The sequence below is a fragment of the Lissotriton helveticus genome, chromosome 11 (genome assembly GCF_964261635.1).
Source record: "Lissotriton helveticus chromosome 11, aLisHel1.1, whole genome shotgun sequence".
In the NCBI taxonomy this organism is placed as follows: Eukaryota; Metazoa; Chordata; class Amphibia; order Caudata; family Salamandridae; genus Lissotriton; species Lissotriton helveticus.
This window is the reverse complement of record NC_136072.1, coordinates 646217329-646243567: the sequence shown is the minus strand read 5'-3', so window position 1 is coordinate 646243567 and position 26239 is coordinate 646217329. Positions and strand designations below refer to the sequence as shown.

Here is a 26239-nt window from a genome sequence, read left to right as displayed (position 1 = left end):
GCAGTGAATAGTTCCTACAGATCCAGAACACTCCAAGCACACACGACCTCAAAAAGGAACAATTGGCAAACACTGTACCACAGAGCAGTCATCGCCAGGTCACTCCTGATTGTCTACTTGTTGCTGATCAGATTCTTCCTGGTTATCCGCCTTCTCTTCCGGCCTTTCTCGAGCCCATTTCTTCAATGCTTTTTGCAACTCCGCAGGGTCCGTGAAGATGTGCGAATGGCCCTGCCTATTCACACGCAGTTTGGCTGGGTACAGCATGGCGTAATCGAGGCCCATGTCTCTGAGTCGTTTCTTGTGTGGAGCAAAGTGTTTTCGCGCCTCCTGAACCCGGGCCGTGAAGTCAGGGAAGATGGAAATCACTGATCCCTCGAAGTGCAGATCTCCCTTGGAACGTGCCAACCGAAGTGCCGTGTCCCTGTCTCTGTAATTCAACAGCTTCGCTATAATTGGTCGCGGAGGGAGACCCGGATTAGGACGCGGGCCCAGTGACCGATGAGCTCGTTCGACCACGAACATGGATGAGAACACTCCTTCTCCAAGCAGGTTAGTGAGCAGGGTTTCCACGAACTGCTCCATTCTTCCGGTCTGAGTGGTCTCCGGCAGGCCAAGGATGCGGAGGTTGCACCAACGGGACCGTGCTTCCAAATCCTCTGTCTTATCTTGCAGAGTTTTGATCAACGCCTCCGCCCGGCGTCTAGCAGTATCCAAGTCTGTCTGGGCCTCCTCCACCTCCGTGATGCGCCTTTCCGCCATGTCATGCCTCTCTGCGTGTTTGTCGAGACGCTCCGCCATGCGGTCCATCCTATATGACATGGCGTCCATCTTGGCCCCCAGCGCCGTGATGTTGGTCTGGATATTCGATTCCATGGAGCGCAGCATCGATTTTATCTCCGAATTATCCTCCTGGCGTTCCCCCGCAGGCAACACCTCATCCTGGTGAGCCTGTGGGCTCATCACTTGGACCCTCCGCTGAGAAAAGGGGAGCTTGCTCTGGGTCCTGTCTCCCTTCCCCATGTCTCCTTTGGTCCTGTTGTGCCCTCGCCGCTGCACGAAGTAGTGTCTGGCCACAAAGGGAAGACTGCTGCCTCCAAACCACTATAACAGCACCACTGTGACTTTAAGGAGGTAGTCCAGCGCCAGACACGGGCCTCTAGATCGCCGCGCCACCGCTGGGCCGGCGGCGCAGCAGGTCCGCCTCCACCAGATAGTGCAACCGCCGTAATCAGCGCGGCGGGGCCCGGGCCTCGTGTGGGATAAGCAGCAGGAGAGCGGGGGAGGTGCGCAGCTCCCCGAGTGCCCGTGATCTAGGTAAGGAGAGGGGCAAATCCCGGGCCAGGCGGACCGATCAAGGCTCTCTGGGTGGGTAGGGAGGGGGAGTCCACTAGTCCCGTCGCTCCCCCTACCTCTGCAAGGATCTGGGACTGCAGCCTCGTGTGCCTCAGACGCCCCGGGTCCGCGGAAGGCCGCGCGGGCGCCCGGCCCCCTCCCGGCCCCTCACCGCTAGTTGGAGCGAAGTCCGGGTCCACAGCACCAATATTGCCGGCCGCACTCCCCGCGGCAACACCTCCGATGCCTAGCTGAACTCAGCGGAGGGTCCCGATACCTGGCGGTGCAGCCGCCCAGTCTCCGCCGCACATCGCTGCACGCAACGCGGGCACGTCGCTGCTGGAGACCGCGGATCTCGGGCCTGCCAAGCGTCCCAGCGATGCAGCCCGCCCACTCCGCCGGAGTTGAAGGGAGCAGCCTCAAGTCGGGTCAGCCAAGTCCCCAGGAGATCCGCAACACTTTAGGGGGGAGAGGGGGTCGCAGATCGTGGATTGAGGCAGGATAATGAAGGATTGGAAAGACGGTGTCGGCGGAGCCCCGGGACTATGCGGCCATTTTCCGCGGCTGCTAGCTCCGCCCCCAGTTGTTCCCTAGTTTTGCCTTGGTTATGGATCTGGTGTTTCTTGCCACCCCGTCTAGTTCTTCGCCTACGTTTTTCTTTTTTTTCCCCAACCGGAACCTCTGAACCTCGCGTAAAAAATCAGATGCTTGATTTATACTGGAGCTTGCTATACTAGTCCCTTCCCCTGGGTTACTATCAATAGAGGAAACAGATGAAATCGAAGCACTGCTAGAGGAGATACTCGCAGTCTTCTTTTCTGCTGTTAATACCTCAGTATTTTTAGTGCTCACATCATCCTATTTACGCGCAAACGTAAAGATACGACCGCGTTCATAATCTTTTTGATCCCTTTCTATTTTCAGTTGTTTTTACCCTTAAGGTACAATTGGTATGCTGCCAGTTCTTTCTTAAGGATCACATAATTCTTTTGTGTTGCGTCAACCAAATTCATTTAATTTATCTCTTTTTCAAGGTTCAGGATCTCTTCCCTGATCTTTTTTACCCTACATTCAGAGTTACGAATTAGTATGTCCATCATTTTATATGAGGCAGTATGTAAACCATCCTCCCACTCTCCTAGTAACTCAGGCTCTAGATCTTCATAGTTCGGAAATATGAGTATACGTAGGCCTCGTGGGATGCGCCTATTTTCTAAAAAAATTTTAAAGTTGCGCCATCCCACCATTTATTGAGCTCCTGTTTTTTTTAGTTTTTCTAATCTCACAAATTTATTTTTTAAGCCATCTTTCTTTACACTAGGAGTAGGAGTCTGAGCACTACTTCCATCCTTTTTATTGAATAGATCATTCAATAGTTCCTCCCTACTGTCTTCAAAGTTCATGGTGAGTGTCAACAAGGTTTTTCAAGTAGGTAATACAAATTACGGGCACGGACTGTGCTGGGAAGCTTCACAGATATATTGAATACACACGAATGGGAATCAAAAGCATTGAGAACCCGCACAAGTCCTAAAATCCCTTTTCAATGGCAAATAAACAAGAAAGGTGCAAACACGGGCTGGAGGCACAATTCCCTATACCCCCAAAGGTTTTGGAAGCTAGTCAAGACCACTAACCCAAATGTAAACAAATAAGATAGCCCAGCACACTTTGTACACACAATATAGCAATTTGAATAATCAAAAGATGCTGAATTATTTCAATGATGAGTCGATGTTATGTTCCAGTTAATTCATTATTTTTCATCATAAAGTCAGGGGGACACAGACTCACTCTGACTTGACAATACTGTCTTGGAATGTGAACGGCCGGGGCGCCAAGGTTAAACGTACCCAAGTGCTACAATACATCAAACAACAGGCCCTTGACCTGGTCTTTATGCAGGATACCCACTTAAAAGGCCAGTTTGCAAAAGCCTGGACAGATGGGAATAAACTCAGGATCAATGGGCATGGGTATCCTCCTAAGATCTATTACACCTTACACACCAGGTAGGACGTGGCATGACCCGATGGGAAGGTTTTGTGCTGCAGACGGATATATGGGAGAGTCAAATGATTAATATGGGCTCTGTTTATGCACCACCCAAATTACAGGGGGACACTCTCATGGTGCCTCTCTCTTAGACATGCCGGTGGGCACCCTGATCCTGGGCAGTGATGTGAATGATGTGGTGTCCATGGGGCAAGAAAGGTGGCAGAGAGGGGTGAGGTCCAGGGTAGGGGCCAACGTAAATCCTTTGTGGATGAATTGGGACTGAAGGACTATGGCAGGGGCACCATTGAAATGAGAACTAATCTACCCATTTATGGGCCAGACACTGTAGCTTATCCCGATTGGACTAAATCCTTACCCACTGCGAGAATGTGGACCGCTCTAGCAATACATCGCACTTGGTAGGTGGTATACCCGACCACTCCCCAGTGGTGACCTTTCTGTTGAGGCAGGCCAGAGAGACTGTGCTGCCACCTAGAATAGCAGCTTGGCACTTCAAGGATAGTAAAACCAGAGAACAGAAAATTGAGTGCAAGGAACAATACTTCCAGATAAATGAAGTTTCGGTTGATTCAGCGCGCACCTTGTGGGAGGCTTTCAAGACAGTGCTGCATGGGGACACTGAGGCTCATTGGGATCAAAAGGAAAGAGGGGATAGCACGGAGTTTAGAAATGAAGCCCCTGGATAAGGGAATATCGGGAGGGATGCTCCAGGTGCAGGACAGGTCCATCGCTTCCAGCTCAGACAGAGAGATCTGAGGGACCTCGCAGAAAGTGCTGCATGGGCACGTGCCCTGGACACACAGAGTCGGTCATATGAAGTGGGTGATAAGGCCACCAAGTTCATAGCCTGACTGGACAAAAGAGATAGGGACAGAAATTGGGTCACCAAAATACACGATCTTGATGGCAGGGTGCATGTTACAGGGGTATTACTAGAGTGTGCACTCCCCTGGGACCCGCAGGTCCGGTGAGAACTGTGCGGATCTCCTGAAGGAGCTAACGCTTCGGGTCCTCTCTGCCGACCTCAGGGAAACACTGAAACAAGACCTGACGGTGGAAGAAGTTGAGGGGGCCATCCAAGGGCTGCCATCAGGCAAGGCAGCGGGGCCCAATGGCTTACCAATTGAGCTGTTCAAATGCGTGGTCAGTTAGATTGCGCCTCATCCAATTAACATGGCAAAGGCAGACGGGGCTTCCAGTGGACCAGCGGAGAGCCACAATTGTTGTTCTTCCCAAGAAGGGCAAGCATCCCACGGCCTGTAATTCCTACAAGCCAATATAATTTAAGGTATTGGACAAGATTTTAACAAAAAGATTGGTGAGGGTCATAACTGCAGTGATATACCATGATCAGTCCGGGTTCATGCCGCATAGAGGTACCAGCCTAAATCTGAGGGGTTTATATAGGATGATGCATGTGATGGCAATGCCAGAGTCGGATGAGGCCCTCGTCCTTTCCCTAGACGCGAGTATGACCTTTGATAGTATAGAGTAGCCCTATATATTCACAGTCCTCCCAAACTGGGCGTCAGCCCTAAATTCTGCTCATGGGTCTGACTCCTCTACCAGGACCCGGTGCAGAGGGTGCGCGTGAATGGCACTGTGTCTCGCGCCTTCACTCTTTGCAAGGGCATGCGGCAGGGGTGCCCCCTGTCACCAATTTTTGCCCTGGCTTTGGAGCCTTTGGCGGCTTGAATCCAGCAGGACCCTCTCCTGTGGGGGATCCAGAGTGGCGAGGCGTGCAAGGAGGGGATCTCCATGTATGCCTATGACATTTTACTGTTTGTCTTGCGGCCCTGCTTCACAGTGCATAGGATTCTGCACATTTTCGACCACTTCGAAAGCTACTTGGGCTATCAAATCAACTGAAACAAATCTCTTATCTTCCCACTGTTGGGGAAAAGCCTAGTTCTCAGCACCGGGGGCGATACAGGGATTTCAATACCAATGTATTTTTGTTACCCGGAATGTAGAGGACTTCCTTAAACAGAATTTTATCGCTCAGCTTGAGCGCCCCAGAGAGGATGTGACCCTCTGGAGAGCACTGCCGATCTCTTTGATGGGCAGGGCCGTAGTCTTCAGTGTGATGACCCTCCCCTGCATGTTATACGTCCTTGAGAATACCCACTACAAGGACTGCAGCACTTTATCACCAAAGTCAACAGTGAATGGCACACACTCCTCTGGAACCGAGTCAGCTCCCACATATCCATCTTTAAGGTACGACGGGGGGTGTTTGAGGGAGGACTGGCGGTCCCTGATCTCCGAGCCAACTATTGGGCCATCCAACTGATGGTAGTAAATGATTGTGTATTTGGAGACAGGGAGGAGCCAGCCTATAGGGTCGATAGCAAGGCTATGGGCAACCAGGGATATCCTTCCATCCTATATGCCAGGAGGAGAGTGGGTGCACTCCTGAGTCACACTCAGGCAGTAGTTAAGGCATGAAGGTAAAAGGCACCTGGGGCGGTAAGGCAAACTGACTGCCATGACTCCGCTGTGGGGCAACAAACTCCTTGGGGAGGTAAAGAAATTGAGTGGCTACATTAGATGGTGTTTGATCAGGATAGACAGGCTGGGGGATGTATGGAGTATGACTACAGGCAGAGTATGATATGGAGGATGGAGAGAGGGGGGCGTGGCTTGGACGCCGATGGCGGAGGTTGCCTAGCGTCTTAGCTCCGCGGCCGAGCTCCTATTTATCCTGTTGTAGGGGATCCCTGGAGACACCATTACCCCTCCGGCACACTTCTGAAGGCCCGCTTGCCCTCCCACGATCTTGACGGCCCGCGGAAACCCCTGGACGGAGTAAACAGCCGAGAGAAGACGGCGGCGAAGGAAAGCCCAAGATGGCGCCGACGCTGTACTGAGGGCGACCGGGACCCCGAGATGCGCGGTAGCCCTGCCGCGTGAAGCGTTACCCACCCCCGCTAGGACAGTCCGTCGCCTGCTACCCCGAGGATCCCCATGCCGGGGGCCTGAGGCTGGGACCGGGTGAGAGGCGGAGGCGCAGAGGAGGGGCGGCGCGACCCGACCGCAACCGGGAGGAGGTTCGGACTACTGCCGGCAGTGGAGATGTGACTGCCTGACCAGGAGCTCGCCGAGTGGCGCTGGCAGACCGGCTGCGAGCATTGCGGGACACCCCTGGGCCCCTGGCAGTACTGATTATGTGCCGATAAGCTCCATGATGTGGCACTGAGATGCGGCGGACGGGGGAGGAGCGGTGAAGACGGAGGGCCCATTGGTGAGGCTGCCCTTCATAACAGGACATTACGTGAGGGAAAACGTAGCCCACTGCTGGCCTGAGGAGGGCGCCTGAAGACGATGCCCGAGAGCTGACACAGCCCCCTGTACTCGCAGAAGAGAGTCCTACGCCGAGCGTTATGAGGGGGTGAGGATGCTGTTGACCTGCGGGGACCTCCAGAGGGCCTGAGATCCAGGAGTACAACCCCAGAACTCTGGGGGGGGGAGCGTTTCTACTATTACCCCCGCCGGCCTCCTGTGCGACAGCGGACACGTGCTTCCTGACCAGAAAGTGACCGCGCACAGCCACGGTCGGCGCCCCGGAGGCTTGCTCCGGCCCGACATCGGGCGGCCGCCCTGCCTATCATCCGCCGACCTACTGACCTGACTGGAGGCGGCGCAGTGGGGAGCGACACCGGCATAAGCTTGACCGGCCCCGATTCAGTGGTGCTTGACCGCCGCACACCTCCAGCCATGGGGAAACCGAAAGGCCCGAAGGGGGGTGCCCACGCGGCATCGGACGCTGAACCGCCGGACAACGAGGAACGATCTCACATGGACACTCCAGGGGACCCCCCTATCCAAGCGCAGCTGGATAAGATCCTGCAGGCGATCACGGAGACCAGGTCAGCCTTACGAGAGGACATTGCGCAGGTGGCGACGGGCTTGGGTCTCCTACGGGCGGATCATGGCAAGCTCTCTGACCGAGTGAAGGAAGTTGAAGGATCGGTGAGGCACTTGGAACCGGCGCAGAAAGTTCTGGACGCAACGATGAAGGACGCCTTGACCCGCATAGAAGCGCTGGAAAAGCTAGCGGAGGATGCGGAAGGGAGGAACAGGAGAAATAACATACGCGTGGTTGGCCTGCCCGAAAAAATTGAAGGCGGGGACATGGTGGAGTACCTGGAAAACTGGTTGCGGGCAACAGTGGCGCTGGAGGGATTGTCCCCTTTCTACACATTAGAGCGGGCGCACAGAGTACCAGCCCGACCCCCGCTACAGGGCCGACCCCCCTGTCCGGTGGTGGCGCGGCTGCTCCATTTCCGAGACAGGACCTTATACTCCAAGCTGCCAGACAGAACGGTCCTTATCAGGTGGACAACAGCCGAGTGAACATTTTCCCGGACTACACCTATGAAACGCAAAGGCGTCGGTCATCCTTCCTGGCCGTCAAGCGAGAACTACGAACTGAAGGCATCCAGTACTCTCTACTGTTCCCGGCGTGACTTCGTATCATCGTGGATGGCTCCACCAAGTTTTTTGACACCCCGGATGAGGTATGCGATTGGCTGGAACTGTACAGAGCGGGCAAAGACGGTTTTGGAACTTCATCTCAAACCGCGACGGATGTTGCACCACCGAGGAGATCAAAGAGGTTCCGACACCGAAGGGGCAGGACTACTGGACCGTCCACGCTGGAGACTGCGGCAGAACGGCGTGGGGCATTGGAAATGGTTTCTTCCATTTCTGGCCCTGCGACGGAGCGTGGTGCGGCTCCTTCGGAACCGGGAGAGAGTGGTGACCAATCGGACACGGAGGGCTCCGAGACGGACAGCGTGAGACTTCCGGTGGTTACCCCCGAGACAGTTGAAGGACTACTGGATGAACAATAAAGATATGGGGTGAGGAGGTTCTGGGTGGGGGACTGCGGGAGGGGGGGCATACGTGGGAGTCGAGGGGCTCAGCAGGGTAAATGTTATACTCGCTAGTTGCGGGAGGGGGGTTGTAGGGACTCCCCTTTGCACGTTCTGATATTGTAGAGTTCGGCCGCGCCGCGACCTGCGGAGGGATCCCGCATCGGCGCTCGGTCCCCCACATTGCCCTTAAGGCACGCCTACGGTGACTACCGGAAGGTTAGGGGGAGGGGAGGTTTTGGAAACTACAGTTTGGATGGGGACTAGATGGTGCCATTTGGAACCTGTTCTGGGGGGGTGGATGGGGGTTCATGTTTACAAGTTGAGTTAAAGTTGGTGAGGGGGGGACTCGTCATCGGGGAGGATGTTGTTGAGCATTTACCCTTAGCTGTGCAGTGCGCGGAGAGACTGATGCATGCGACATGGGACAATGGCTGATTTCTCAAACCTGAAATGCGTCACCTGGAATGTGCGGGGCCTGCACACCATGTCAAGACGTCACAAGGTCCATGCTTATTTAGTGCGTAGAGGGGTACAGATCGCTTTGCTACAAGAAACGCATCTCAATAAAACCGAGGGACTTGCGCTACAGCGTAGATGGCGGGGACAGGTATACTGCACTTCATACTCGGCTTATGCGAGAGGCGCGCTGATCTGGATAAAGGCGGGAGTACCCTTGCAGGTAGATGATCACACTATAGATCCTGAGGGGAGGTATGTCGCGCTAGCAGGGAAGCTTGGGGGCAGGGATTTGAGCATCTGCTGCATTTATGCGCCCAATACGGACCAGCTCGCCTTTTTTAATGCACTATCGGGTTCTCTAGCTCGTTACTTGTCGGGACCAGTCCTGATGGGTGGGGACTTTAACTCGGTGCTCGACGTTGACTTAGACAGATCACATCCTCCCCTCCCGGACTCCCCGGCCCATAGAGTGGCGAAGGGTAGACTGACTTGGCAGACTCAGTGGGGACTAACGGATATATGGCGGGTGCATAACCCGGGTACTCGAGATTACTCACACTTTTCAGGAATGCATGAATTGCATGTGAGGTTGGACAGCTTCCTAGGGTCTAGGGAGGTGGCCGCTACGGCGGTACGCTCCGAATTTCTGACGAGGACGATCTCTGACCACAACCCTCTATTGCTAGACCTTAGATGGATTCATGGGGCCCCTTGTGTGCCTTCCTGGAAATTGCGGCCGGAGTTGCTAGAGGATCAGGTGTTTCGCGGAGACCTGGAGGATAAGATAGCAAGCTATTTTGCGATTAACGAGGGTACGACGTCGGAGCGAGCCACGGAGTGGGATGCCTTTAAGGTCGTGGTGAGAGGTTATTGCATAACGCAAAAGGTGGGAGTGCGCCGCGTACTTCTGGAAGACCTGACCAACGCTGACCGGGTCCTCCGTGACCTGGAGCTTTCCCGCCCTGGCCGCCCGGAGCTTCAGCAGCAGATCCTAGCGGCTAAAGAGGCGGTGGCGGTTGAGGTTGAGCTACGACTATAAGACCTACCTATCTAGATCACTAGCGGAAGGCGACAAATCAAGTGCGCTGTTAGCTTGGCTTGCTAACCCTGCTAGACGCTCCTCTCCCACCGTGGCGATGAGGACGGACGGGAATGGGGAGGTTTACACTCCGCCTGCAATCCTTCATTGCTTCCGGAGTTACTACGAGCGGCTGTATCGTAGCCGACTACAACCGGACACTTCCCCGACGGATGCTTTCCTGAGGGACCTACCTATCCCCACTCTTGAATCGGAACAGGCGAAGGCCCTGGGCCGCGATGTGGAACTAGGCGAGATTAAAGGGGCGATCAAAAGAATGGCGCGTAACAAAACGCCGGGCCTTGACGGCCTGCCTGTGGAATTTTATTCCGCATACTCGGATATCCTAGCCCCAAAGCTCCTGCAGGTTTACAAGGAAGCAAAGTCCTTAGGAAGATTACCGGGCTCGATGCGGGAAGCACTGGTGATACCTCTTCTGAAACCGGGTCGTGAGGGAACGGACCCGGCCTCTTATAGACCACTATCGATGCTCACGGTAGACTACAAGATCTTGAGCAGCATATTAGCTGAGCGGTTGCTGGAACACATGGGCTCCCTGGTACACGCCGACCAGGCGGGCTTCATCCCCAAACGCAACACGACAATGAATATTCAACGACTTTTCAGACTATTAGAGATGGAGCACGAGGATGCCCCCGACCCTATGATTCTCTCGATCGACCTGGAAAAGGCCTTCGACAGCCTAGAATGGGTCTACCTTCGCAGGGTTCTTGAGAGATTTGGATTGGGAGAGGGATTTCTGAAGTGGACCGGAGTGCTGTATACCGCGGCGGTGGCCAGAGTGAAATCGGGCCGGCTGGTGTCCCAGCAGTACCCGGTAGAAAGAGGCACGAGGCAGGGTTGCTCGTTGTCCCCATTGTTGTTTGCTCTAGCTGTGGAACCGCTGGCTATCTCAATCCGCACAGGGGCCTATTATAGGGGACTACAGACTTCGCTGGGTCCCCAATACATTTCCCTGTACGCTGATGACCTGTTGCTCTTTCTCGAGGACGCTGATGCGGCCCTGACGGGAGCAGATTCGGTACTCACGTCTTTTGGGGAGTTATCAGGACTTCGGGTAAATTGGGCTAAGACCTGCCTATTTCCGATGCGTCAGGATGGCCCTCAACCGGACACTCACAGAGAAATCAGATGGGAACCGGCCTGCTTTAAGTACCTGGGGGTACATGTTTATCATCGCCCGATCGACATCCTGGAGGGCAATATCTCCAGGGGCATCCGAGCACTCAAAGGCAGCATGGCCTTCTGGTCTACCCTGCCCCTGTCGTTGGCGGGGCGTATCGCTCTATTAAAAATGGTGGCACTGCCCCGATTGCTGTACTGCTTTCGAACGCTCCCGATATGGATCCCCAGGTCGGTTTTTAGGGGCCTCGACTCCATAATAGTGTCGTTCCTATGGGGAGCGGGCCGCCGTAGGGTGGCGCTCGGGACTTTGCTGCGACCGAGAGCGGAAGGAGGGTGGGCGGCTCCGGACTTTGAGACGTATTATTTGGCGGCCCAGTTGCAGTTCTACACCCAAGAAGTCGCGCGTGAGTTCCGAGGCCCGGAAGAGCTGAGGGGCAGTGGCACACCCAGACATGTTTTATCATATATTGCGCTGCAACAGACATTGGAGCTGAAACACCTCACTCAAGAGGACCGCACCGTACGTTCCTGCTGGAACCGTGTACACCGCAGGCTCGGTAGATCGCGACCCTATGCCCCGGAGATCCCGCTGGGAATGCTTACTGCATTACCCCACGGTGGAGACTGGTCTCGTCTCAGTGTTTGGGAAGACATGGGGATACAGACGATGGGCGACCTCTACGAGGATGGGGGGCTGCTGCCCTTCCAGACCCTTTTGGATCGCTACGACATCCCTAGAGGGGATTTTTTGATCCACGCGGCACTCACGAGAGCGATTCAGGCTCACTGGAGGACCGGTCACGAGGAACCGCGACTGTCAACGACGTGTCAATATGTCATGATGTCTGCGGGGACAGTTAGGGCGGTGTCGTGCCTCTACTCCAGAATGGTGGAGGAGAAATTAACCCCCTTGACGGCCCTTAAGTCCAAATGGGAGACAGACATAGGCAAGGAAATTCCAGAGACCACATGGTCCCAGCTGCTGCAGAGGGCCTGGAAGGGGACGAGGAATGCACGCTTCCAGTTGGTCCATTTCTATGTGTTGCATAGAGCCTATCTGACCCCGGCGAAACTACAGCAGTATTTTGGTCTGGAGGCGGCAGCCTGTCCTAGATGTAGAGCACCCGGAGCGGACCTTATACACATGCTATGGTCCTGCTCTGAGCTGACCTCCTTTTGGTCGATAGTAGGTGACACGCTGACCGCGGTAACTGGTAGATCGTTAAGGGTGGACGTGGAGGTGGGACTTTTACACTGGTTTCCGCATACCCCTAAGACTAAAATTACCAGTAAGTTCATCGATTTGGGTTTACTGTTAGCCAAACGGGAAATTACCAGACACTGGAAGGCGCGAGTTGGTCCGTCGGACGATAAATGGCGCAATGAACTGCTTAAATGGGCGGGGAGTGAGAGCACACTAAGATTCCAACAGGCGAAACGAAGACAAGATGAACGGGCGTTAGAGGCGGCGCAGGCTTGGGAAACGATAGTGCAGACCCTGCGCGACCATGACACACATGCTGACACAGACAGTACGGAGGGAGACGGCCTGAATCCCACTGTCGCGCCATGATAAAGTAGCGCGGCGCTACCACGGCAGACTCACGGCCACTTTATCCTCAGATGACCACACACAGGTTGTCCTACCGATGACGAGTGGGGGGGGGGGTAGGGGTTGGGGGACGTGAGCTGTCTCTGATCCTATGCAGCACTGGGACGATGAGTAGTGGTGAACAACCCTGTCTTCCACTGGGGGGAAAGGCGAGAGGAGGGAGGGAGGGGGGATAGTTTTGAGGCAGTTGAATAAAAGCAGATCGGATTTACTCTAGTACCAGTGATTTGTTATGCGACTGGGGAGAAACACGCTTTATGAACATGACATACGCCGCCCGACCCCCGGGTTGTGGGCTAAATGGCCGTGTATGAAGAATAAGTGATTCCCACTCACGCTGGATGGTGTACTGATACGAGTGACAACGTTGTACTTACTTACATTTCCTGCAATAAAAATATATTTACAAAAAAAAAAAAAATGGAGGATGGAGAGAATTTCAAATACTTGCAATTGAGGCATGCATTGCGGTGTCACCTGCCCAAGGGGGATCAGCTACTGGAATACTCGCCCATGGAGGACCGGTTGCTACTAGACCCAATGCCGGCTAAAGGAGTTTCCCTGGTGTACCGGAAAATAATGAATAATTCATTAGATCACCTTCCTTGCTGTGGGAGGCCTGGGAGGGTGATATAGAGCTCATAAAAGATGATGACAGGGCGGAGTCCATCCAGAGCCCCAGGGAAATAGCCATAATGGCCTGTTTCCACTTAATACAATTGCGCATACTGCATAGTTCCACTACTCTAGATCCAGGTTGTACTGCATGGGCCGAAGTGACTCTGCCCTCTGTGCTAGGGGATGCAGCACGATCGGCACCTTCTTCCATACACTTTGGGAATGCCCTAAAATTTAACAATACTGGAGGGAGGTCACAACTGTCATGGCTGCTGTTACAAGCCCAGGGGTTCCGTTGGAGGCTTGATGGCTGATACTGAACATTTCCGGCGATGATACATGGCCAAGGAATCATAAACTGTGATGACACTCGCAGCAAAGGTGGCAAACAGAACATCGCAAAAGCATGGGGGGCAAGTAGACCCCGATTATCCGGGACTGGAAGTATGACTTGGACTGGTGTCAGCTAGTGGAACCAGAGCTGGGGCTGCCCCTATAAGTACGAGAAAGTGTGGGGTAGCTGGGTCCAATACAGAGAGACCTGAGGTAGGTAAGGGGTAGGGATAGAGAAGGGATCAGTGGACATTCGTGCCTAACCTGTTTTTGGTAGAATATTGTGCCTATGGCAGTGTATGTGCAACATATTTTACAATACGATTAATGTTAGGAATGGATGTGGTTTGCACTTCCCATAATTGACTCTCTATATGTACCTTACATTATACATCTATTGTTGTTTACTGAGCAACTGTTCAATTCAAATAATAATAATAATAATAATAATAATAGAAAAAAAGTACTTAACAAATGTATACCAAATCACAAAAAGCACGCTTTTTGGACCACAATCTATATAAATATATCATTCTTGGGTGTGGACCTGATGGAACATGACTATAGCGGAAATGGAGAAGTTAGTTATGTGAGGACCAAATAAATATATATTCCTCACAACTAACTTCTCCAGTTCGGCTATGGTCATGCTCTACCCAGTCCACAACCAAGAAATACTTAATTTGACAAATGTCTGCCTATACTCCTTTAGAAAAGGTCTAGACACCATTGTTTCTCAACAACATGGCATATACATTAGTACACAACCTAGTGGTTATCAGGAAAATTAAAGAGCTTCAGCTAATAATATTGATATGTATATTCACACAACAGATTGAATTTAACCACCAAACGAAGGAGAATATGAGTGATGATGAGTGTGCAGCAAGGTAGCAGGAAGCCAATAAGCTCTTTGTTGAAATTGCCACATCCTCAACTTCAAATGAAGTAACAGGGGAGAAAGTTTCAGCGAATAACAATGGACTAAATAAAATGCCTTCTAGGAGAGTGGGCAGACAGACAACAGTGCGCAGAGCTCTACAAACATTCTTAAAATATTAACAAAGTATGCAGAGCTGGAAAGAGAGGAAATCATGAAAAAAATATCAAAGAGTTGTCTGAAAAATGTGCGCAAGAAACAGATCAAGCCAGAATTACTAAACTCAAACTTGATTTAAAAGGGAGATTGGACAAATATGAGAAACTCATCAAAGAAAGGAAGGCAACTAAATTCTTACGAGATCCTTTGGACTATGAAAATAGGTGTATTTATATATTTGGCAAGCGTTTCGACACAGTAAGGAGGTAAAAAGTTCAAAATAATATGATAACTAATCCGGAAACCTTGCAGAGTGAAATGAGCTCTGACACTGGCTCTGAGGTCGAATAAGAGAACCAGACGAGGAAAGGATCAATGGTTACTAAACGTACGGTAACAGATTAACTCCGTTTTTTACAATTAGCCCAAAGATCAGAACAACAAACAAAGAGGGGCTGGGGGAGACCAAGAGGAAGAGGAAGAGGAAGCAGAGATGTGGAGGACAAGGATATCGGAGGAGCACAACCGAGAGATCTATGCGCTCCAATGTTAAGCAGAAAGGAAAGAAGTAGCACAAAATATACAATCATCAACTTGAGTAGCATTGACATAACAAGTGAGGCTAAAGAAGTGTTTTACCTAGGACTTTCGTACTGTTATAAAAATTATTTTAATTATGAGAACAGTAGGATGGACCTGTACAAACTCACTAGAAACCTTAAGTTGATGAAACTGCATAAAATGAGAAATGTCCTTGGACCACCACCAATACTGGATTTGACTACGACTATACCTGATAATCAAAGCAACCTAACTGTGTCTGACATTCCTGTGTTAGAAGACATGTGGTATCTGATGCAAGACAATGACAATGTTAGCCTTCCTGGAGAGGAAGATGTTAGAAGAGAATTAAGAAGTGAAGAAATAACATCATCCTCTAATGGTGGAGATCGAACACCTTTTCGTCCAACATCAAGATATATACCCCAAATGGCAAGAGATAATATCAATATATTCTCTGAAAAAGTAGTAGGAGACTTATGGAGGCTATATCAAAATATGGGAGATCAAAAAAGATAAATGGATCCTAGAGAGACGCGTAGCCATAAAGTCCTAGGAAAAATCAAAAAGGAAGAGGGAATCCTTGTGAAACCCTCAGATAAAGGCAGGACCGTAGTCCTTTGGGGGAGGGACCTCTACAAAAAAGAAGCTTTAAAACAACTGAACAACATGGAATGTTATAAAAGAATTACACCAACAGAATATGAGAATGTGATCTTGCTCTATTCCAAAAGACTTAAAGAAAAGAAAGAACAAAATCTGTTGAGCTGGGACGAGTACAAATTTATAAAGCAAGAAAACCGGGTAACTCCGGAATTCTACATGATACCTAAGGTCCACAAGGACATTTTAAACCCACCAGGTAGACCGATTATCTCTTCCTGTAACAGCATGCTTGAGAATACCTCTAAATATATTGTTTTTTTCTCAATCCTATCGTGAAGACGCTCCCATCATACATAAGAGACTGATTTTCTTAAACATATTTATGATGTAAGATGGGATGCCAATATGGTACTGGTAACTCTAGACATTTCAACACTCTACACAACTATAAAGCATTCGGATCGCTTGAGAGCTGCCCAGTATTTTTTTAAAACAAGACCAATAAGATTTGCTGCATGTTGGTTGAAATGATGGAATGGTGCCTTAAATTTAAATAAGAACATGCTAAACTTGAATATTGTGGGACACCATAGTAAAAATACTATTGATTTTCTAGATGTCAGAGTGGTGGTTGAGGGGAGATAGGCTGGAAACTACGGTTTTTAGAACGCCAACGGCTGGAAATACAATACTTCACGCGGCTAGCACTCACACCCAGCCCTCACTATCAGAAGTACTTAGGGCCAGATGTAGGTAATCCAAAAATAAAGAGTCCTTAATTGCGAATTTTACCGATTCGTTATTAAGGACTCGGTTTTTCTGATGTACGTAATGAATCAGTAAAAATTACCGAATCGGTATAAATCGCTAAAAAATAGCGATTCGGAATGGATCGGTAGAAAAAAAGATACTGAATCCCCACTACCGAATCGTTAATACCTAGTCAGTAAATACCGATTTGGTAATTTAAAAATCGGTAATTGTGGAATCAGCCAATCCTCTGCATCCTTATTACCTCCCAAACAGGAAGTGGCAACACCCAAGCAGCACTGAACCCGGAGCTGACTGTGAGGCAGGGAGCAGAGCAGAGAAGCCAGGAGCAACACAGCTTTATTTTGCAACAAAAACCTAGCAAAATGGCAAACCAGGAGAGGGAGACGGAGGGAGGTGAAAGGAAAAGGAAAAAAAAATCAGTGAGAGTGAGCTGAAGGTACTCATTGAAAATATCACCAAGGACCATGATAAGTTGTTTGGAAAGCAGTCCCTGCACGTGCCAGAGTCTCAAAAAAGGCAGATCTGGCTTGCAATACAGGATAAAATCAATGCCATTGGAGCCACCCAGCGCTCTATTGAGGACCTGAAAAAAATATGGTACGATTTGAGGAAGACTGCTAAGGCGAGGATGGCAGAGAGGCAGAAGCAGGCCAGCAAAACTGTTGGAGGCAGGAACACAGCACCTGCACCAACTGCTCTGGATCTCCTGGTTATTCATTATTATTTTATTATTTATTTAGAAGTTTTCTGTAGCGCTAACAAGACCTGAAGGTAGCAGAGCGCTTTACAGTAAAAGGAATGAAAAGGTGAACAAAAAGGCACGTAACAAATAAAGGCGATCATCGAAAGACAATAATGGAGGAGGAAAAGTTCGTAACAGTAGGACTTATTGGTAGTAGGATACAGAGATAACACATAGTTCTGGGGATGGTCCTAGTTACCCAGGACCTAGGGAATGGATGAGGAACAAGGATTTGAGTTGGTTGAGTCCACCCTCCAGCCTGAGAGTGCGGGTGGGGTTGGTGATGCAGACAACTCAGCCAGAGCTGCCAACAAACAAGGTAAGATGCATTCACAGCATGCTGTGCAACCCCCCTACCCCCAATCCCCAGAGAGGCATAGGGACTCCCACTCCAGTACATGTTTTACTCATAACCTGCAATGCATTATGGGAGCTGTAGCCAGAAGTAACACATGTAAGAACAGTCAGTCCAGCAAACCCAAAGGCATGTGACATCAATTAGCAATTAGCAAGCAGAGGACAGTCAGTGTGATTGGCAGGCATTAAATGTATTACAATGCAAATGATGCCAGATAAGTGAGCATATCTACATTCTGTCTTCACAGGCGAGCCATCTTGCAGGGCAGCAGAGGGGGGCAGAGGAAAGGCTCCCTTGGTTGTACTCAAATGGGTGACATAACCCATGTTTGTATGGACACTGCTTTTGATCTTGGTGGTGTGCTATGATCATTAAACACCATCACTCAAATACAGTAACTGGCTATGTCTCCTTACTCACTCAGAAATAGTTGTGTGTTATCTCAGCCCGTCTGTGTCTCCCATCCGGTGCTGCTGCAACACCTGCTGCGCTGTGCTCTGGCTGTGGACAGTCCTCACCCTCATCATCAGAGTCAGTTAGTTCCTCTGCTGTTCCTTTCTTTGTGGCAAGGTTATGCAGCATTGCACATGTTGCTATTATTTTGCAGCAGATGATGGGGTGGTACTGGCGTGCATCTCCACTTTTGTGGAGGCAATGGAACCTGCTTTTTAGTAGTCCAAACGTGCGCTCCACAACGTTGCACGTGCTTTTATGTGCCACATTGTATCTCCTCTCACTTGGGGTGGTTGTGGTGAGGTATGGAGTTAGGATAAATGACCGCACGGCATATGCGCTGTCACCTAAATGGGAAAGAAAGTGAAATGAATGTGAGTCACCAATACATTCATCCAAGGTATACATCAGGGTGTGTCACATTGATTTACCTAGCAGGTATCCTTCTCCGAATTCACCAGCAGCCAGACGTGTGTAGATCCCACTGTTCCTAAATATGTAGGAGTCATGGGTATTACCGGAAATTTGGCCACAATGTCAGTAATGATGTAGTCTGCATCACATATCACCTGCACCTTGATGGAATGCATGGATTTGCGGTTGCGGTATATGTATTCTGTAGCTGCAGGTGGGCAGATTGGTATATGGGTTCCATCAATGCACCCTATTACATGTGGGAACTGTGCCTTTTGGTAGAAATCCAGCTTTGTCTTATGCAGTTCCGCCTGTGTGCTGGGGAAGCGTATGTAGTGATGCATTCTCTGCATCATGGCATCCAAAAAGGAGTTGAAGAAACGGAACAAGCAACTCTGTGACACACCACCTGCCGCAGCTATCACACCCTGGTAACTTCCTGATGCGAGTAGGTGCAGGCTACAGAGCCCCTGCACATGTGTTGGTATGGCGTGCGCCCTTGGTGTCTGATGCTCCAGGCATGGGCGTCCACAGAGGGGGGGCAAGGGAGGTCGCTTGCCCCCCCCCCCCGGATCGCTGGTCCGTCCAGTGCCAGCCCAGTGACAATGTGGTAATTACAGCAGGCTGTGCTGTTCCCCTGTGAGAAGCCCCAGGAGTTGAAAAGTTCTCTCACTTGGGGCCTCTCATACTTCTCTCTGAACTCTAGAGGCTGCAGCAGCAGCCCCTCCTCGACCTCGAGCAGACTGTGGACGGGCCTGTTGACATTCTGTCTGCTGCTGATCATCACATAAAGAATGACAATGAGCCGTCTGCCTTTAAGGTACCTTGCAGAGATCCTACCTGTGTTTTCTTTTTAATTAAAGAGTGTCAGCAAACTCTGCTCTATGGGGACCAGGCGATTCACAACTTAGCCTCATTAACAAATAAATGGTCTTTTAAAGACTCCATGTCTGTCTCCCTCCCTCACTCTTTGTGATCTGTCAGGCCAGGTGTCGCAAAGGCAGTGTTATGGGTTGAAAGGCATGAGCCAGGGGTCGCAGCAGCGGCCTCTGGCGACCCCTAAATGACATCCATGGTGCTGTGGCAGGATGCAGTGTGCAGAAACGCAGACCTGAACATGGGAACGCTGCAGACGAGTCTTGAAGTGGCCATGTTACTTGCCTGCAGCAAGCGGTGGGGGGAGGGGGGATTCACTGGCATGCTTCACTGCAATGGCAGCATCCACATGGGTTCAGGGTGTGGGCAATGCGCAGACCGCACAGCATCCTTATGCAGAAGCAGGCCGGAGCCTTTCAAGTCACCTTCCTTTTGTTCTTTCGGGGCCGTTTTCTCTAATTAAAAAGACCAATTCGTTGATCAGATCTGCTTTTCTTTAACATAAAACACTTTGATAGGTGAAGGATTATGAAAAATGCATCCAGTGATTTATGAATGTACTAGGATCATATTTTATAAATAGATCCTGAAATAAATGGCTTCTGTGTAATGATTGATTGGGCTTCAGAGCTGCAGTTGATTCACTGGGAGACAGAGGGAAGGAGACAGAGGGTGACAGACAGAGGGAGGGGGCGACAGAGGGAGGGAGACAGACAGGGAGACAGATAGAGGGAGAAAGAGGGAGAGAGTCAGACAGAGGGAGGGAGATAGAGCGAGGGAAAGAGAGGGAGACAGAGAGAGAGGGAGACAGAGCGAGAAAGACAGAGGGAGGGAGGCAGAGAGGGGAGACAGACAAAGGGAGAGAGAGGGAGGGAGGGAGACAGAGAGAGAGGGAGATGGACAGAGTGAGTGGGACAGAGGGAGACAGGTGGAGAGAGAGAGAGGGGGAGACAGAGAGAGGGAGACAGAAAGAGGGAGGGAGACAGATAGCGATAGAGACAGACAGAGACAGATGGAGGCAGAGACAGGGGCAGACAGGCAGAGAGAGACTGAGAGGGAGACAGAGGGAGGGAAACAGGGACAGACAGAGACTGACAGAGACAGGGACAGACAAATAGAGGCAGAGACAGGGACAGACAGATAGAGGCAGGGAATAGGACAGACAGAGAGGGAGACGGAGGGATAATTAGAGAGGGAGTGAGACAGAGGGTGACAGAGGGAGAGAGAGGGAGGGAGACAGAAAGAGAGAGGGAGACAGAGAGACCGAGGGAGACAAAGGGAGACAGAGAGAGAGGGAGACAGAGAGAGGAAGACAGAGGGAGACAGAGAGAGAGGGAGACAGAGAGAGAGGGAGACAGAGAGAGGGAGACAGAGGGAGGGAGAGGGAGACAGAAGGAGGGAGACTGAGGGAGGGAGACAGAGGGAGGGAGACAGAGAGAGGGAGACAGAGATAGATAGAGGGGGGAGACAGAGATAGATAGAGGGAGGGAGACAGAGAGAGGGGAGACAGAGAGAGAGAGGGAGGGAGACAGAGAGAGAGAGAGAGAAGAGAGATAGATAGAGGGAGGGAGACAGAGATAGATAGAGGGGGAGACAGAGACAGAGAGGGAGAGAAGAGAGATAGATAGAGGGAGGGAGACATAAATAGAGGGAGGGAGACAGAGATAGATAGAGGGAGGGAGACAGAGATAGATAGAAGGAGGGAGACAGAGAGAGAGAGAGAGAGGGAGGGAGACAGAGAGAGGGAGGGAGAGATAGAGGGAGACAGACAGAGAGAGAGGGAGAGGGAGGGAGGAGAGTAGGAGAGAGAGAGAGAGAGAGAGATAGAGAGAGAGAAGAGAGATAGATAGAGGGAGGGAGACAGAGAGAGAGAGAGAGGGGGAGACAGAGCGAGAGAGAGGGAGGGAGACAGATAGAGGGAGAGAAGAGAGATAGATAGAGGGAGGGAGACAGAGAGAGAGAGAGAGAGAGAGAGAGAGAGAGAGAGAGAGAGAGAGAGAGAGATAGAGAGAGAGAAGAGAGCGAGAGAGAGAGAGATGTGTGTGTATGCCAGGTCTGGTGGCTCAGTGGATGAAGGTGTCCGCTGCAGGGGCATGTGTTCAACCTCCTTGTCATAGTTTTTTTTGGTGCTCTAGCTCCAACCCTCTCCCCCACTGACCCCGACCCCACCGGTGTGGCCCTCGGCCACAAACCGCACTGTAAATTTGCCCCCGAGAGAAAGTTCAGAGAGAACCCATACTCTAGAACCACATCAACCTGATATAGAATCTTTTTGTTTTTTCTGGCCATTTTTAGTTTTTCCCTCTGTTATATTGTAGTTTCCAAGTCGTCTGCTGTGGCGCCTCACAAGATTTTTCTCTTCCCCCTATGTGTTTCTTTGTTTAATTAAGCTCTTTGTCTTATTAGATTTTTATTAAATGTATTTAATACTTGTGCTCAATCATGTCGGAGGATGGTGATGAAGTTAAAATGTTGCCCCCTCTGTAAACATTTCTGCGGACGCCCATGGCTCCAGGTATGGGTGCAAGTCCCTTATCAGGTCTAGGATGGTTTGTGGGTGAAGCCTGTACCTCTCATGTATTTCTGCTTCAGTCAATTGGAACAGTGTGACACGCAATCAGTATACACGCTCTTCCCGTCTCCAAACCCTCAGGCCTGCTGCTCGCAAATGTAGCCGCCTTGCTATGACGTAGAGGGCCGCCATTGTGTTCACACTGTTGCATTTTGGGGCTGTTTTTATGCAGTGCACCTGATTCCCACCTGCTCTGGATCAGTGGTAATTATGGATTCTTAAATGCCGGTTTTTGACAAATTTGCTTTTACCGATTTTATGTACATCGCATTAGTGATTTGTTACCGGTTTCTTATTTACCGATTCAGTATTTTGGTTTTTCGGTGTCTGCCGATCGGTAAATAAGGAATCGGTAACTGGTTTCCTTTATGTTTACCGATTCGTTATTACCGATGGCATTCGGTAATACCTACATCGCACATGGCTAAACCAGTTGGTAACGCTGAAATGTACCGAATTTCGGCGTTACAGACCGGTATTAAGCCACCTACATCTGGCCCAAAATTTGGTAAATTCTACAGAGCACGAAGAACTTGTAGCACCATGGAAGATTATTTAAGCATGGAGAAAGAAATGATGACTAGGTTTTTAGAGAGAGGCTATACAACAAAAGAACAAATTGAGTCAGGAAGAAAATACTCAAAGGTTTATAACAACATATAACACGAAACAATAGGAAATGGGGTTAATTTTCAAAAAGCACTGGCACTTTATTAAATGTAACCCTGTAATAGGAACACAAGTTAAAAAGTATCCGGAAATAACCTATAAAAAATTGAAGTCCTTGAGAGACAATATGGTAACTAGTGAATACAGCAAAAGAACTGGTATATAAACTTGGCTACAACATAAAGAAGGTTTTAAAAAATGTCTATAATGTAAAGCCTGCCAGAGTGGGGAAAATCTATCTATTTTTAAAACGTTTTTTAACGAAACTATAAGAATACAACGATTTTTAACCTGTAAGTCAAGTTACGTAGTCTACATCTTAAAGTGCCAATGCGAAAAAACTTATGTGGGTAGTACCAGTCCATAAAAGGACCATGCAACACAGGAGAGCAATAAGTAATAACGATCAAAGCTATCCTGTGGCAAGACACTTGGAGAAACAACACCAAAGTGATCCAAATTCACTGCGTTATAGATGTATAGCCGAAATACCCAAAAAGAAAAGAGGAGGCAATCGAGGGAAAGAATTAGGGAAATCAGAAACCTATTACATCTTAGAATTAGATAGGCAAAAGCCAAAGGGACTTAATGTGGATGAGGATTTGTTTACATGTCTTTATTAAATAAGGCTGTACAAAACTGCACACTCAAGGAAGAACATTTTTAGTTGTTGTATATATAAAAAAATCTTGATCAAGAATAGATCCTTGTGTACGACGGTAATTACTAATATAGGAATGTGAAAATGTTGTCACTTGCGAGTAGCATAAAATGAAACAAACATGTTCCAAGATAGCGCCTAAACTTGTTGACCCCAATACCTCACATTCACATGTTTGAACTGTCCTCTTTCTATGTCAATTTTTGTCCTTTGCCCGTCATTTGTCTAGTAAAGTGCTGTGTATTTAAAAAACCAAAAAATATGGCTCATTATCGTGACCAAGGTTGCAGGCGGCGGCCGAAATGCGTAGATATGTAATTACTGAAATAATAAAAAGTTCAAGGTGATTCAAACTTCTGGAGTGCTGGTCTTTTCCTTTGACTGAAGGAGTTTATCGAAAATTAATATATATCAATATGATTAGAGGATGATTAGGGACTTCTTTAATTTACCTGTGAGCACACCTCTTATACCGATAAGATTTGATCTGGCTTTAAATCCCATTAATGTGGTCACCTTGCTTAAACCCCTGTTATACTGGATCCAATTATGGTCAACTGTAGAGCTGGTACCGTACCAGGAATCACTAAAAGAGTTGATAGAGCTTAATAAAAAAGCACATACTCCCTGGCTGAAGCAAATCAAGAAACTATCAGACAGCATTGGACTGGGGGAATTATGGAGTTCTCCAGTAGTGATAATTAAAATAGATGCATAGAAAGAGCAACAAGTGTTTTGGGAGGATGCAATGCACCAGATTTGGAAAGGTCACTTGGATGGGAGTTTAACAGGACAGTTTATGAATTATAAATGTCTACCTAGGTTTGAACCATATATGGATAGAATACTCCCTTACCAAGCAAAATGTTTACATGTCCAATTAAGATACAGACTTCTTTCATTAAGACCTCATATTTCAAAGTGGGACAAAACACGTTCCCTCTTGATATACTGCCCGCACTGCACTTAGATCGAAGAGACGGAAGCACATTTCCTGGTATTTTGCCCACTTTATGCACCAGCCTGCAAGAAATGTATTATTGCTGTTTGTAGACTCAAGGGTGTGAGGCGCAATCTGAAGGCATTAAGGATTTTAAAAAGTGATTCAAAGGAACAAATAGTTTTTTCTGTATCTTGGTTTTTATATTGTGCATGGAACTTAAGAATCAAGGCTCTACATTCCTAGGTTATGAATATTGAATAACTTTGGCCGGATACCTATATATTATAAATTTGGTTGGCCCTATGTATATTTTATCAGAGGGTGCATACAGATATTTTTAGGTAACTAACCAATTTTAGCTAAAATGAATGAGTCATGTACTATGTATTTAATATATAATGCATGAATTGGTCTATCTTTTTCTAACTCTTATCTTAAATCTTACTTTAAATTTGATAAGGGCAGTATATTCGAGCCATGAGGTGACATTTGATCTAAATTCGATGCATTGAGAATAATCAAAGATGTTTAAATTATAACATGCAACAGTCTTAAGTATTTTTAGCTGATGTAAATATTTGTTCTTTCTATGTGGTTTTATGGATGTAAAACTTTTATGGCTTGAAAGTTGAAATAAAGTTATTACTACTACCTTTTTACTATTATAGACCAGCAACAACCCTGAGCAAATTATCAGATGCTCACATTCGAGAACATACCATTTTGTCAAGACTCAACTATGTCCTGTTCATTAGCATGTACTTTACAAATGCTCTTATCTGTCCAGCATGGAGCAGAACATGATTTCTTTACCTATACAGTTCTCTTTATTGATTTTGTCAACAACTAGTAGAGATACTGTAATTGACACGATGTTCAAGCATGGCCATGTTGCACAGCGTAATGCCTCTCGCAGTTTGAGGTGCCCATATGGTTTCACCAATTTGTATGTAGGCAATTATATTATCATTTATTAAGTCTGCGATAAACAAGTTGTTTTGTTTTTCTTTTTGTTCCTTTTATGTTGTTTTTGTTGTCCCAATGTTGATTATGGTAATTAATTCTATGCAAACTGTTCTTTCATTTTGTATCTCAAAAGGTAGAGAGTTTCCCAGGGACCAGAAAGGACTGGGTATCAACAGTTTTAACAAAAGAGAAATCCTTTCTGTGTATTAGTCTTTCAATAAGTGACCAACAGGCCTACACATATTACTCATTTGGTATTACTTTAGGTTTAAACAGTTTTTCAACATTAGTACGCCACACTAGAATATCATTTTTAGTTACTATCAAAGTTTTTTGTATTTAAAAAATTTTTTTTGTAAAAACTTTTTTTTAAAAAGAAAAACATGTATATTCACAAACTTTATATCACACTTTAAATCATTAAAAAGGGTGCTCTGTTACACTTATAGCTGCTATCTAACAATTCCGAATTACGGTTTCTAGTTCAGAGTCACACCTGGTTCAAACAATGTTTGTATATTCATATTAAATAAATCAAAACAATACAATTCATTTACAATTAATAAGTCCTATTTGTCGACGCGTTTCGGTGCGTAGGTTACATTTGTGGCACCTTCCTCAGGACAGACGAAATATTTAAAACCAACGTGATAGCTTCTTTCTAAAAAAGAAAAAATGAGTATAATCAGTATTTTTTCCTAAGGAGAGTTTTTATTCTAGTTGTGGACTAATTTACTAGTGGTTGCTATTTAGTATATTGGGTCCCCTTACTTGAAATTTAGGGATTTCAGTCCTTGTATTGATCTTTCTGGACTTCTTTATTCCTATTTGGCATTGCGCTTCTCGTCGGTCACACCAAAACCTTATTCACTCATTGACTTTCTACGAGGGAAAGCAAGGGATTATACACCATGCTAGAGATAATATTGGCTGGTACATCCATATCTCATGATTTACTTACTTATGGGGATTTTATTTATCCCTTTAAAATATGGGTATCTGTCAAAGCTGGTACTGTTTTCCAGTCTGGCCCACAAGCATTTGGTGATGTTACTTTGCCATATACATTTAATAATGTTACTGCGCCTGTGGACAACACATTAATTGATTAAGAATTTTGGGCCT

General features: G+C 48.3%; 1 protein-coding gene across 3 annotated transcripts in view; it reads right to left on the bottom strand.

The window, feature by feature from the left end:
* LOC144791046 (disintegrin and metalloproteinase domain-containing protein 9-like) overlaps nt 1-26239 on the bottom strand; it is a 1785694-nt gene that overhangs the window by 692182 nt on the left and 1067273 nt on the right. Inside the window, exon 15 of one of the 3 annotated variants that reach the window (XR_013602283.1) lies at nt 17981-18360. The exons of the other annotated variants lie outside the window; for them this stretch is intronic. The gene's annotated coding sequence lies outside the window, so the exon portion shown is untranslated. The remainder of the gene's footprint in view (nt 1-17980; nt 18361-26239) is intronic. 3 annotated transcript variants of the gene reach the window in all.